Below are 14,174 nucleotides of genomic sequence, written 5' to 3'. Positions count from 1 at the left end.
ATTTTAGAAAGCATTTTTATGTTCTTTCATAAAAAACATATGCAGATTAGCTCTGCCTTACCTATGGGGGTGCTAAATTTCCAAGACCACCAAGGGAGCCTGAGTCCACAAACGATACCAAACCCTACACAGACTGGTTTTTTCCCTACTAATACACACCTGTAATGAAGTTTAGTTTATAAATTGGGCACAGTAAGAGATCAACAAACTAACAACAAAAATAGAACAATCATAACAAGACACTGCAATATCATGAAAACTTAGAAGCTGCTCATTTCTTTTTTTTTTTAAATTTGGGTTTCTTTTTATTCTCTGATTTTGCCTAATCATTGCTTCTCTTACTGTTACAATTTTTCTCTTTTTAAAATATTATTTATTTGAAAGTCAGAGTTACACAGAGAGGAGAGGCAGAGAGAGAGAGAAGTCTTCCATTTGCTGGTTCACTTCTCAATTGGCTGCAATGGCTCCAGGTCTCCCACGTGGGTGCAGGGGCCCAAGCACTTGGGCCATCTTCTACTGCTTTCCCAGGCCATAGCAGAGAGCTGGATCAGAAGTGGAGCAGCTGGGTCTCAAACCGGCGCCCATATGGGATGCCGGTGCTTCAGGCTGGGGCGTTAATCCGCTGCGCCACAGAGCCAGTCCCTACAAGCTGCTCATTTCTGCAATTATCTAACATTTTCAGGATGCTACTGACCTTGCTTACTGAAGCTAAAGGTAGTGAAATGCTGGGTAAGGGAGACACCTGCACGCAGAGACAGGCCCAGTCCTCAACTCTCCTCTGTGATCAGTGCTGATGGGTGCAGTCACCCACAAAGCAGCTCACAGCACTAGAAACATTCCCATCATTTCACAGTAGCCTTGTCACTCTCTCCCCATGACCACTGTTCTTGAACATCACACAAATTAAATGATACAGTAGGAATTCTTTTCTGGCTGACTTATTTTGCTGAACATAATGTTTCTACAATTCAACTAGCTGCTGCACGGGCCGGTCTGTCTCTCTCTGGTACAGCAATATCTCTTTGTGAATCTATCACGACTCGCTGAGCCACTCTTCTGATAGTGGACACCGGAGATGTTCCCAGTGTACACGTGTTTTCACGGACGTAATGTTTTCATCTTCTGGGGTAAATTTCTAAGAGTGGTGGCTGAATTCTATCAGGCACTGCTGAAGGGCTTCCTGTGCTGGCCAAACCGGTTTAGATTCTCTCTGCTGGCATCCTTACCAGCATTTGGTGTCAGTCTTTTGTGTAATGGCCATGGCAAGCTTTCACAATGCAGGAGGAAACTAGTTCCGGAGGAGGTTATCTGCTCCTTCCTCCTGGAGCAGGAGGGCTTGCACACCCCTGCAGCTGCACTTTAAATGAGCTTCCTTGCTTTTCTTTGTTAACAAAGCACTTTCACAGCCAATCCTGATTCCCTCCTTGTACGAGGGAAAGCACTGGGGAAAGCGGATCTTGCAGGAATTCCCCATCCTGGTCCTGATTCGAGATGCCCCATTTCTGAGCATATCAGAGGGTCTGTGTGTGAGAAAAGGAAAAAAAAAAATGCCCAAACTACTGCTGATGTGAGTTGCCAAGGAGCTCTGCTGCACTTCCTGGCTGCCTACTACGTGCTCTGTTCCCACTGTTCTGCAGAAGTCAAGACCAAAGGGCCCTGGGAGCAGGGAGCAGACCTCCTGCAGGTGGGGATTCACCAGCCTCCACGGGAGCCTCTGCAGTGAGAGAAGCTCCAGGTTCTCCCACCCAGCAGGTGTCACAAGCAAGACAAGGCTGTTTTGGTGAGTGGGCCTGTCCAAACAGGTGAGGTGTTCCTGTCCTGTTCCAGATGCTTCTTAGGCATCGGTGTTGAGTGTGAAGTACAAGCACTTCCATCTGGGATAGTGCCCACCCTCCTAACTGATGCCCTTTGGATCACCTTTCCCAAGGTGACCTTGAGGTAGCTTTTCTAGCTATTGCCTCCTCCACCTCTAATCAAAAAAAAAAAAAAAAAGAGAGAGAGAGAGAGACAGAGACAGAGAGAGGGAAGGGGAATTTGTTTTCTACCCACTGGCTCATTCCTCAAATGTCCACAACAGCCAAGGCCAAAGCCAGAAGCCAGGAATTCAACCCAGGTCTCCCATGTGAGTGGCAGGGACGCAAGTACTTGAGCCATCACCTGCCTGCCTCCCAGGGTCCACAACAGCAGGAAGCTGGAATCAGAAGCAGGGCCAGGACCTGAAATTAGTCACTCCAAAATGGAATGTGGATGTCCCAAGCAGTGGCTTAACTGCTACACCAAACACCCCCCCACACACACACCCTGCCACACACAACCCACACACATACACATTTTTCTTTTTAAAGGAAAAGTTGAAGTTTTACCCATTCCTTTAACTTCTATTCTATTCAGAGATGAAAATACCTGGCCACAGAATAGGAGTATCACACAGGAGAAATCCAGCCCGGCAGTGCCCAAGGGCTGAGCAAAAGCACTGGTCGTGCAGTTTACACCCCTTCCCAGGCATTGTGGACACGCTGCCTCGTGTGCCACAAAGAAATTCCACGGAGCCTGAGCTCTGTGACTCGCTCGACCCACACATCTTTTTTTGCTGCCGGTAACCTATTAACCAAAACCCTATAGCTTTTCAACGCCCAAGGTTCTGTAGCAGCATTTCAAAGTAAAGAGGTATAAAGATATAAGATATCAAAGAGCTACATTTAATAGGGAGAAAACAAGCTAGGGAAGTAGCCTGAGAAAAATGTGAGTGAGAGCTACATACTGAAGAGAAAGTTTAACCCAGCACAATTAAGTCTTAGCTGTAAAACAGTTTATTTGCTTAGCTTTTCCTAACAACCGTAATGCATACAAACTGAGTTGTCAGCTAAAGTTAATGCAGATGATGGTGTAATCCTGATCACACTTTTTTTAAATATTTATTTTATTTATCAGAAAGGCAGAATTACAGAGAGAGAGCCAGAGACAGAGAGAGAGTTCTTCCATCCACTGGTTCACTCCCCAGGGTACGGCCAGGAGCCAGAAGCTTCATCCAGGTCTCCTAGGTGGGTGCAGGGCCCCAAGTACCTGCACCATCTTCTGCTGCTTTACCAGGCACACTAGAAGGAAGCTGGATCAGAAGTGGGGCAGCTGAGACTCCAACCAGTGCCCATATGGGAAGCTGGCGTTGCAGGCAGCAACTTTACCTGTGCACCACAGCGCAGGCCCCCTGATTATTCTTTAAACTCTTGATTGGGAGCAGGCTTTTCACCTTGTGGTTAAAATGCAAGATGTTTATATCCTGTATCAGATGTCGTGGTTCAGTCCGACTCTGGCTCCTGACTCTAGCTTCCTGCTAATGCAGGCTCTGGGAGGCAGAGTAGTTGGATTCCTAGCAGCCACCCACATGGGAGATCTGAATTGTGTTCCTGACTCTTTGACTCTAGGCTTTCGCCTAGCCCAGTCCTAGCTGTTCCTGGCATTTAGGAAGTGACTCAGTGGATCAATCTCCATCTCTCTCTCTCTCTCCCACACACACACCTCTCCATGTCTCTCTGTCTCCCTATGTCTCTTCCTCTCAAATAAATTAATTAATAATTTAAAAATGAAAGCTTAATAATGAAAAATGAATGTTCACTGTATCACATTTATTATTAGTCTCCCAGAAGTGATTGTATTCCTGTGTTTACATTTAAGTTACTGTAGAAAGTCAACTTGATAAAGTCAAGAACATTACCTTCCCCATATTATAATCATGATGTTTAAAAACTAAATAAACTTTCAGAGGCCGACGTTGTGACATAGTGAGCAAAGCTGCTCCTTGCAATGCCACCATCCTATTTGGGCTCTGGTTCATGTCCCAGCTGCTCCACTTGTGATCCAGCTCCCTGTTAATTATCTGGGAAACAGCAGAAAATGGCCCAAGTGTTTGGGCCCCTGCTGCCCATGTGGGAGCTCCTGGCTCCTAGTTTCAGCTTGGCCCAGCCCTGGCCATTGTGGCCATCTGGGGAATGAACCAGTAAATGGCATCTCTCTCCCTCCCTCTCCCTCCCTTTCTCTCTCTCTCTCTCCCTCTCCCTCTCTGTCTGTAATTCTGACTTTCAAATAAATAAATAAATCTTTAAAAATAAACTTTCAGAACAGGTCTTCAAAGAAGGAGGTACCTTTCTCTGAAGGGAGGAGAGAACCTCCACTTTGACTATGACCTTGTCTAAACAAGATAAGAGTCAGAGAACTCAAAAGGCTTCCATAGCCTTGGAAACTCATGACTGGAGCATAGGGAGATTACTGATGCCATAAACAGGAGTGTCAATTTGTAAAGTCAACAACAGGAGTCACTGTGCACTTACTCCTCATGTAGGATCTCTGTCCTTAATGTGCTGTACATTGAGATTTAATGCTATAACGAGTACTCAAACAGTATATTTCACTTTGTGTTTCTATGGGGGTGCAAACTGTTGAAATCTTTACTTATTGTATACTAAACTGATCTTCTGTAAAAAAAAAAAAAAGAAATTATCAATTTCCAACTTGACTCTCACTGGGATTAAACATGACAATAGGTCTGATCTGATTTCATCATCATTTAAAAAATCATCTATTATTTTTCACTTTATGTTTCTGTGTGGGAGCAAACTGTTGAAATCTTTACTTAATGTATGCTAAACTGATCTTCTGTATATAAAGAGAATTGAAAATGAATCTTGATGTGAATGGAAGGGGAGAGGGAGTGGGAAAGGGGAGGGTTGCGGGTGGGAGGGACGTTATGGGGGGGAAGCCATTGTAATCCATAAGCCGTACTTTGGAAATTTATATTCATTAAATAAAAGTTAAAAAAAATAATAAAAAAATTAAAAAGAAAGAAAGTCTATGTAATCCATAAATCGTACTTTGGAAATTTATATTCATTAAATAAAAGTTAAAAAAAAAAAAAAGAAAGAAAGTCTAACTAAAAAAAAAATAAAAAAAAAACTTTCAAATTTAAATAAAACATCCATTTGGGAGTCAGGAGGATTCAGGCCCCACTCAGTTGCCAGCTAAATGAGCCAATTATTTAGGGTTTCTGAACCTCAGTTTCCTTATCAATAAGACGACTATCAATAACACACCTTCAAAGGAACTGATTGCCTAACAGAGAACACACAATGCTCTTATACTTTCCGCGAAATATAATTCTTGCCCGATACACAAGTTAAACCTGTCATTACTGCACTGGCAACATATGAAAGCCCTTCCAAGTAAGCCTTCCCTTCTGTGTCCAAATGGGTCGTTTCCTAGCTCCTGTTTCACATTGGCCCTCATGTGTAGTCTTTTATCGAAAGGAAACAACTTCAGATGGGATTGTGTGGCTCACCACCTGCTCCTGGTCAGGATAGAACTATGCACAGCACTGGGACCAGGCATCCTCAGACAGGGACAGGTTCATCCTAGGGAGACATTGTGTGGGGCTGGGACCTGAAGGTCCATGAGTTCCGGTAGCTTCCTACACAGACTAAACAACCCCCAGAAAGCTTACCAAACCCCTGCAGGTTGGTCCATCGTTGCTGTTAGCAACACACTTTGCTTTTACATTGTAACAAAGCATTTCAAAATACAGTGCTGGCTCAAGTCCAAGCATGCATCTAAGTTCTGCTGACCACAGCCTTTGCAAAATTCTCAACTTTTTGCAAGTAAAAACAGGATGGAAATGACTTTCTAGTCATTTCAATGAACTGACACAGAAAAACCTCTCTAAATACTCCTATGGCCTATAAACGATGACCTTGACAAAAAGAAAAGCAAATATTAAATATTTATTAAGCTTCTGTTATTTTTGGAGTACATCCACATAAATAATCACAGTGAAACTTCAAAATGACTTTCTATTATTAATCACCAAGTAACAGATGGTCACAGGGAGACAAGAAGCAGCTAAGTGGGGGCTGCCATTGTGGCACAGTGGGTTAAGCTTCTGCTGCAGTACTGGCTTCCCATGTGAGCGCTGGTTTGAGTCCCAGCTGCTCCACTTCCAATCAAGCTCTCTGCTAATGTGCCTGGGAAAGCAGCAGAGGATGGCCCAAGTGCTTGGCCACTGCTACTCACAGGGCAGACCAGGATGGAATTCCTGACTCCTGGCTTCAGCCTGGCCCAGACTAGTGATGAAAGCCACTGTGGCCATTTGGGAAGTAAACTAGCTGATGGAAGTCTTTTGTCTCTCTGTCACTCTGCATTTCAAATAAATACATGTTAAAAAAAAAAAAAACACCTGAAAGTATGTGGGTGATCTGGGTATCTGGGTGCCTTCAGATCGGCACAGCTCCAGCAGTTGTGGCCATTTGGGGAGTGAACCAGCGGATGGAAGACCTTTCTCTCTGTCTCTCCCTCTCTCTGTCTGTAACTCCACCTCTCAAATAAAAAAAAAAAAAAAAAAAAAAAAAAAGATGGGACAGAGAAAAACTGTGTTCCTTGGGCATTCTCCTCTGATCAAAGGCACAGTAGTGTGTTTTGCCCCCAACTACCATAATCTTTACAGAAATAACATTGTAAACTACACCTTGAAATTCTGCAGAGCTACATAAAAAATAACTGGAAGCACCTTTGTCTGGAAAACATCAAAGGCTTCACACAAAATACTAAAAACAGTTGCCTGGAATCTGTTATAGAGACAGCAAGATTAGTGGCTGGCTCGTGCAAGGGGGATGTGGGGGTGCAGAGAGATGGGTAGTGACTGCTAATGGTCAGCCTTTCTTTTTTGGGCAATGAAAATCGTTCTTAAGTTGATCGTGGTGACGACTGCACAGCTCTGAAATTACTAGATACTAATGAATTGTATACTTTAAATGGGCAAATGAGACAGTACATGAATCATATCTCAATAAAGTCATTATGGTAAAAAATGGTTACAGACACTATAATTCTATTTATATAGCATTATGGAGATGCTACAACGAACATCAAATCAATGTGGGTGGAAATAGCACAAGCAACTTTTTTGTGGGTGACAGAACAATCATGCATTATGATGATGATTTAATGAATATCCAAATGCATTAAACTCACAGAACTGCATAGCAAAATTTTAAATATCAATTTAAAAAAGAACAGCAACTAGCTCTCTGGCACAGCAGTCTAAATCTCTGCCTGTAACACTGGCATCCCATTTGAGCACTGGTTCAAGTCCTGGCTGCTCTGCTTCTGATGCAGCTTGCTGCTAATGTGCCTGGGAAGGCAGCAGAAGATGACCCAAATACTTGGGTCCCTGCCACCTACATGGGACACTCAGATGGAGTTCCTGGCTCCTGCCTTTGGCTTCACCTAGTCTTGGCTGTTACAATCATTTAGAGAGTGAACCAATGGATAGAAGACTGTGTGTGTGTGTGTGTGTGTGTCCCTTGCTCTCTCTGTCTCTGCCTTTCTCTGTCACTCTTTCAAAGAAATCTTTAAAGGGGAAGGGGGATTGGCTCTGTGGTATAGAGGATAAAGCCGCCACCTGCAACACTGACATCCAGTGTGGGTACCAGTTTGTGTCCCGGATGCTTCACTTCAAATCCAGCTCCCTAGTAATAACCTGAGAAAAGCAGCAGAAGATGGTCCAAGTACTTGGGCCCCAGCTACCACAGGGGAGACCTGGAAGAAGCTCCTGGCTCCTGGTTCCTGGCTTCAGCCTGGCCCAGAGCTGGCTGTTCCAGCCATCTGGATAGTGAACCAGCAGATGGAAGATCTCCCTCTCTCTCTCTGTAACTCTTTCAAATAAAATAAAATATTTTTTAAAATTTGTTTCTCAAAATCAAGTCTACTTCCATTTTGATTTTTGTTACTTTCTTCAAAGGAAAACATCATTTCTTAATATTTAACGGTTATTCTCATGGCTTAAAGTGCTTATACTTTAATAAAGATTTTGAAGCATTTTGGAACACACGCAAAGTAGTAAGTTTTCCATTAAAATGGGACGAAACCAAGGTAGGAGACACAAATTTGAAAAATGACCCAGAGAAGACTACCAACCAGATGTACTAGGCCTTGGAAATCTTGCGCACTCAACTCCCTGGGAACTCCCCCAAGGGAAGTGATCAGACTGCTAAAAATCCCAACGCTGGCTCCTGGGACATGTGGTAGGCCTGTGCCTGACTCCCACAGCAGAGTGCCTAAATTGACCCCCAGCTCCAGCTCCAATTCCTAATTCCAGCTTCAAGCTAATGCAGACCCTGGAGTCAACCATAATTGCACAAGTGAGTGAGTCCCTGCCATCTACAAAGGCGACTTGGATTGGTTCCTGACTCCTAGTTTTGCCCCCATCCTCAACTGTTATGGGCATTTGAGGATTGAACCAGTGAATAGGATCTCTCTCCTTCTCTCAAATAAATAAACATTTATTAAAAAAAAAAAAAAAAAAAAAAAGAGTGCTGGGGCCAGCGCTGTGGTGCAGCAGGTTAAGCCACAATATGCAGTGCTGACATCCCATATAGGCACTGGTTCAAATCCTGGCTGCTCCACTTCTAATCCAGCTTCCTGCTACTGTGCCTGGGAAAGCAACAGAAGATGGCCCAAGTGCTTGAACCCCTACAGCCACATAAGAGTTTCAGCTCCTGGCTCCTGACTCCTGGCTTTGTCCTGGCCCTGGCCATTGTGGTCATTTGGGAAATGAAACAGCAGATGAAAGATCTCTCTCTCTCTCTCTCTCTCTCTCTCTCTCTCTCTTTCTCTCCTCACTCTGTCCTTCTCTTTGTAATTCCAAATTAAATAAATCTTAAAAAAAAAAAAAAGAATGCCGACTCCAGTTCTCACATTGTCTTTAACTTAGTAAGACTTCAAGAAACATGTACAGGTTGAGCATCCCTAACTCAAAAACTGGAAACTAGAAATATTCCAAAATCCAAATCTTTCTGAACACTAACCAAACCCAAGAGGAGAACTTCCACACTGACCTCATGTGATGGATTAGAGTAAAAATGCAGGTGCACTACATATATTGCAAAATACTACCTTCAGGCTATGTGTGTAAGGGGTACATGAAACATCAATGAATTGTGTACAGACTTGGGTCCCCTCCCCAAGACACCTCACTATGTATATGCAAACATTCTGAAATCCAAAATGGAAAACATTTCTGGTGCCAAGCATTTCAGACAAAGGGTACGCACCTGTGATTTATTATTAAAGGGAGGGGGGAGAACCTTCTTGGAGATAACAGAGAGAACTTCACTGTCCTTAACCTAAAATCTGAGGTTTCAATGGGATGGCATGACAGGAGCCACAGGAATGGAAGCTCTAATGGCGTTGATGCCTGCTCCTCATCTCCTTGTCAGGAGAAATTCGTAGTCAATCAGGAGATCGACGGGGATTGAATCTGCATGAACCAGCTTTCTGGGCAGGAGCTCGGCCATCCATCCAGGTAATGAGACTGCAGTGTTTCCTTGCCACCTAAACAGAGGTGAGGAGTCTGTGAGCGCACCTCTCCCGAACAAGGCGTGATTTTCAGTCTCCATTTCATTTATACAATTCAGTTTTTTTAAAGGCTTTACCCCTCACAGGATGCTTGAGGACAACCTAACAACAAAACAGTTTTCTTTGTCTTTTGCCACAGCATCCTAGGAAAACTGAGTCTGCATCTGATGTGTACAGTACAGGACTGGTGATGACGGGTAAATGAGCCCCATCAAGACAGGCCAGTAGCAGGCACCATGAACAGGGAGCCATGAGAGGGAGCCTCTGAAAGCCAGAGAGGCTGGGGTGCTAGAGTTCAATGCAAAAGAGCAGCCTGAAGTGTGCTACGGGACAGATTCCTTACAACCAAGAGCTGAGACATCACACAAGCGGTTGGGCTTGCTGTTCTATGTGTTAGGAAAACGAGGCCTGCGGCCTGAAGGAGCACCATCTCATGTCCCAGACAGGCCTGAACACAGCGTGGACGACTCTCAGTTTGTCACCACGACTTCCCTCCCTCCCTGACACCCCGAGGGCCACACGGCAGCACAGGGCCCGTGGGCTGCAGCACTGTTGCTAATCCAAGCCCTACATTCCTAACTGCAAAGAGCAGGAAGTCAGCCAAGTTATTTCCCCATCATCTCTCCGTTTACTTCCGACGGAGGAGCTTACTTCTCCATTGGGAAATTGCTCTGATCTGATTAGGTTCGTCAGTCCAGCACTTCCCTCTTTTCCCAGGATACATTCTCTGTTCCAGTCCTTTGTAGATCCCATGTTTCCAAGATGCGCCACCACCAGAAACCGTGGCTGGGGGACTTAATGACGGTCAGTCAAACCTCAGGCTCCGATCTCCGCCTGGGGTGTGGCTACTTCTGGCTGGCCTTGACCCAGGACACACCTGAGACTTCACTCACAAAAACAGATCCCTCAGGGCTCCATCGCCAGTGTACATTTTCCATGTCTTGTGTGAAACTCTTCCTTCTACTGATACAGATGTTTTAAGGGGCGGGGCATTGTGGAGCAGTGGATTGAGCCGCCGTTCATGATGCTGGCATTGCAGCTCCAGTTTGAGTCCTGGCTGTTCTGCTTCCCATTCAGCTCTCTGCTAATGTGCCTGGGAAAGCAACAGAGGATGGTCCAAGTGCCTGGGCCCCTGCATCCTTGTGGGAGACCGGGACAGAGTTCCAAGCTCCTGGCTTCAGCCTGGCCCAGTCCTGGCTGTTGTGGCCGTTTGAGGAGTGACTAAGAAAATGGAAAATGTCTCTTTCTTTCTTTCACTCTTTCTTTATTTCTCTCTCATCATTCTGTCTTTCAAATAAATTAATAAACATTTTTAAAATGTCTTAACTTTCTAAATAGAAGCTTCCCACAATATCTGCAGTTCCAGGGCCCCTGACAGACACAGCAATTGGCAAATGCTCAAATACCTTCTATAAAATGGAGCAGCACAAGTCCCACACAACCCTCCTGTATACTTTAAATCATATCTACGTGCCTTCTACAATGTAAATCCTATTTGTTGTGCTGTATTGTTTCAGGAATTATGACAAGGGGGGGGGAAAAGCCTGTACATGTTCAGAACGAAGGCCATTTTCTTGTTAAATATTTCCAACCCACGGTTGGCTGAACCCAAGAATGCGAAGGGCTGACTGTGTAGTGGACAATTCTGCTACTGAGAACTAATGGATATGACTGCAAGCCATACACATGCATATTCATGAGTACTGAGTATCTAAGAAGTGTTTTCTGAATGATGGATAAATGAAGCATTACTTCATGGATTAACAAATGCCATGGGCCAAATTGTTCCTACCCCCACCTCTGTCTCCAGCTCTCCCTCTTTCTCTCCCTCCTTCTACCCCCCAAAATATAATATTAGAACTCTATGAAGCAGAAGTGGAATTCAATGATCAAGTGCTGTGCTCCCTGACACCGGATAAATTAGCTCTCTTTAACTGAAGAATAGAGTCCGCCAAGCCAGCTGGGACTTGGAAATGCCTGTACACACTCTGGCACGGGGCCCTGTAACAGGATGTTTGATTACACGAAGCTCAGTGGAAACCACCTTTATTACACCCACACATTTAGAAAAGCAAGCTATGCAGGATTCTGCCAACTAACTCCACTAATTAATGGATGAATAAGAAAGTATTTAAATAAGGCTCAGCTCAAACTCACATGTGAGAATTTCAGCAACTGAGTAGCCGGGGACAAGGGCTTACTCTCCAATGAAATTACAGTAAATTCTAGAGAGAAACAGACTGATCGCAGCTTGAAAATCTTATTTGCCAAACCAAATGCTTTGTACTGATTTTCAATTCCTTATAATTTACTGCTAAAAAGCCTACACTGAAAACTAAATTGAAACTAGAAGCAAAATGTTCTACCCCTTCAAGGGGAGGTACCACAGGCCAAGACCATCATTCTGCTCTCTCAACTAAGGGTTTTCACATGGGAGCTGGCACTGAGCTAGACTTATGTTTTCTGCAATTTTCTACAAGTGTGTTGTACTTAATTTTTAAAAATGAAACTACTCCTGCATAAAAGACAGAGAGAGATCTTCCATCAGCTTATTCAATCCCCAAATGACCAAAACAGCCACAGCTGAGCCAGGCTGAAGCCAGTAGCCTGGAATTCCATCTAGGTCTCCCATGTGGGTGGCAGGAACCCAAGCACTAGGGCCACCATCCACTGCCTTCCCAGGAGCATTAACATTAGCAGGAAGCTGGATCAGAAGTGGAGTGGTGGGCCGGCACTGTAGCGCAGTGAGTTAATGCCCTGGCCTGAAGCGCCAGCATCCCATATGGGCGCCAGTTCAAGAACCATCTGCTCCACTTCCGATCCGGCTTTCTGCTATGTCCTGGGAAAGCAGTACAAGATGGCCCAAGTCCTTGGGCCCCTGCACCCATGTGGGAGACCTGGAAGAAACTCCTGGCTCCTGGCTTCGGATCATCATAGCTCCAGCCATGGCGGCCAGCTGGGGAGTGAACCATCAGATGGAAGACATCTCTCTCTCTCTCTGTCTCTCCTCTATCTGTGTAACTCTGACTTTCAAATAAATAATAAATAAATCTTAAAAAAAAAAAAAAAAGTGGAGTGGCTGCAACCTGAATCCATGCTCTGATATGGGATGACGGCATTGCTAGCACTGACTTAACTGTCTGTACCACAACACAAACCCCAAGGATTCAAGCTTCTACACATTGTCACCAACATGTTATTTATTCTTTCTTTCTTTCTTTTTTTTTAAATCAGGACCATCCTAGGTGCCTTTCTTTTGACGATAACAACAGTGACTACCATAAGCTATGTGGTTAGTTCATAATCCTTTACAGCTCAGATCCCTCACAACCAACCTCTCTGAGGATTAGAAATAAAGACCCCTGGGCTGGTGAAGCCAGCACGTTACTAACAGCCACAAGCTAGAAAGGGACAGACCTGGAATTTGAGCCCAAATGTGCCTGACTTCACGGCCTGTGCTCCAACCACTTCACCTGTACACTGCCTTTCTTACCATCAACGGTGAACAACAAGGACACTGTCCCACCCACAACCACAGCAAACTCAGTTGCCCACATTCTGGTCTGTGAAGCACCCACTGAGGACAGAGCACAGTAAAGTCCCCTAGGCAGGATCTTCACTCTCATTCACATTTACATCTCCCCAAAGTACCCCACCGCAGTGCCTAACACACAGTGCTCAATAAATACACATTTTTAAAAAAAAATTTGTGGTTAGCAAAACCCAATTATGCACACTACTCCCACAGCAGTGGGCATTATGGGAAGAAACATAGCACATACAATCACACACTGGATACGTGACAAATTCATGAGTAGTAATCAGATAACCTACAGTATTTTCTTTCCAACTTATCTCTTACTCTTGGCTTCTTGTTTATTTATCCTTCCAGTATTCTCTTGTTGTCTTTCTCTCCTTCCTTTCCCACTTCTTTTTTTCTTATATCTTTGGACTGTTTGCATCAAATGCAAACTGTATCTGTGCAGCAACTAATCACAGCCAAGAAAGAGTCTTTGACCAGTCACGGCCATGCCGTAAATGGAGGAGCTAGGTCCTGGGAGACCCTGGGTTCTATTAGTAAAAGAGGAAGGGCAGCAACCAGTAAAGCCCCTCCCATCCTGTACAGAAAGCCACAGATCCAACAGAGGCTGGCTTCCGAGCTATAAGCAAGCAAGGCCAAGGGCAGAACTAGAAACAACAGCCAGGAGTGATGGGCATCAAAGATAATGACTTCTCTTACATATACTGTGGTCCACAAATGACATGGGCCACTTTTGAAAACCTCAGCAGTATTCCTGTCAAGGGGCTCCCACAAGCTGACCTCCATCACCTGCATTCAAACAACCCAGGCAAACATCAACATTTTGACCCAGTGTGCAAGGTAAAATGACTACCCATTGAGGACTGTGTGGAAGACACACCACCAAAATCTCTCTTTTCTGTCAGATTCTATGACTCTGATGATGGGCATCAAGGAAGACAGGTAACATCAACAGCCCAGCGGTTGATCCTTGACACCAGTGGGAACAGGTGCTTAGGAAAGTGGACTCCACAGTAGAATCTTGGTTGAAGATGGGCCAGACCTGCAGAACAATGTAACATCTGAGAGCCATTCTCCAAAGCACTGAGAAATTTTCTTTCTCCGAGACCCTTTAAAGGTTATCCACTTATAACAGAACTTAAGAAAGATTACAATTCAATTCCTTGTTTAATGATGACCCTGCATTAGTGAAACTTCAAAATAACTAAAAACCTTAGTCAAATGTTTGCAGGCA

General features: G+C 44.4%; 1 protein-coding gene across 4 annotated transcripts in view; it reads right to left on the bottom strand.

Moving 5' to 3' along the window:
* LYN (LYN proto-oncogene, Src family tyrosine kinase) overlaps window positions 1-14,174 on the bottom strand; it is a 141,840-nt gene that overhangs the window by 112,537 nt on the left and 15,129 nt on the right. Inside the window, exon 1 of one of the 4 annotated variants that reach the window (XM_070076619.1) lies at window positions 9,096-9,116. The exons of 2 other annotated variants lie outside the window; for them this stretch is intronic. The gene's annotated coding sequence lies outside the window, so the exon portion shown is untranslated. Of the gene's footprint in view, window positions 1-9,095; window positions 9,117-14,174 lie in introns of those variants that run through there. One more of the 4 variants, XM_070076620.1, reaches the window with a different exon arrangement.

Source organism: Oryctolagus cuniculus, chromosome 6, assembly GCF_964237555.1.
Source record: "Oryctolagus cuniculus chromosome 6, mOryCun1.1, whole genome shotgun sequence".
Lineage (NCBI taxonomy): Eukaryota > Metazoa > Chordata > Mammalia > Lagomorpha > Leporidae > Oryctolagus > Oryctolagus cuniculus.
Note: the sequence above shows the minus strand (reverse complement) of the source record. Positions and strands in the feature narration are given on the sequence as shown.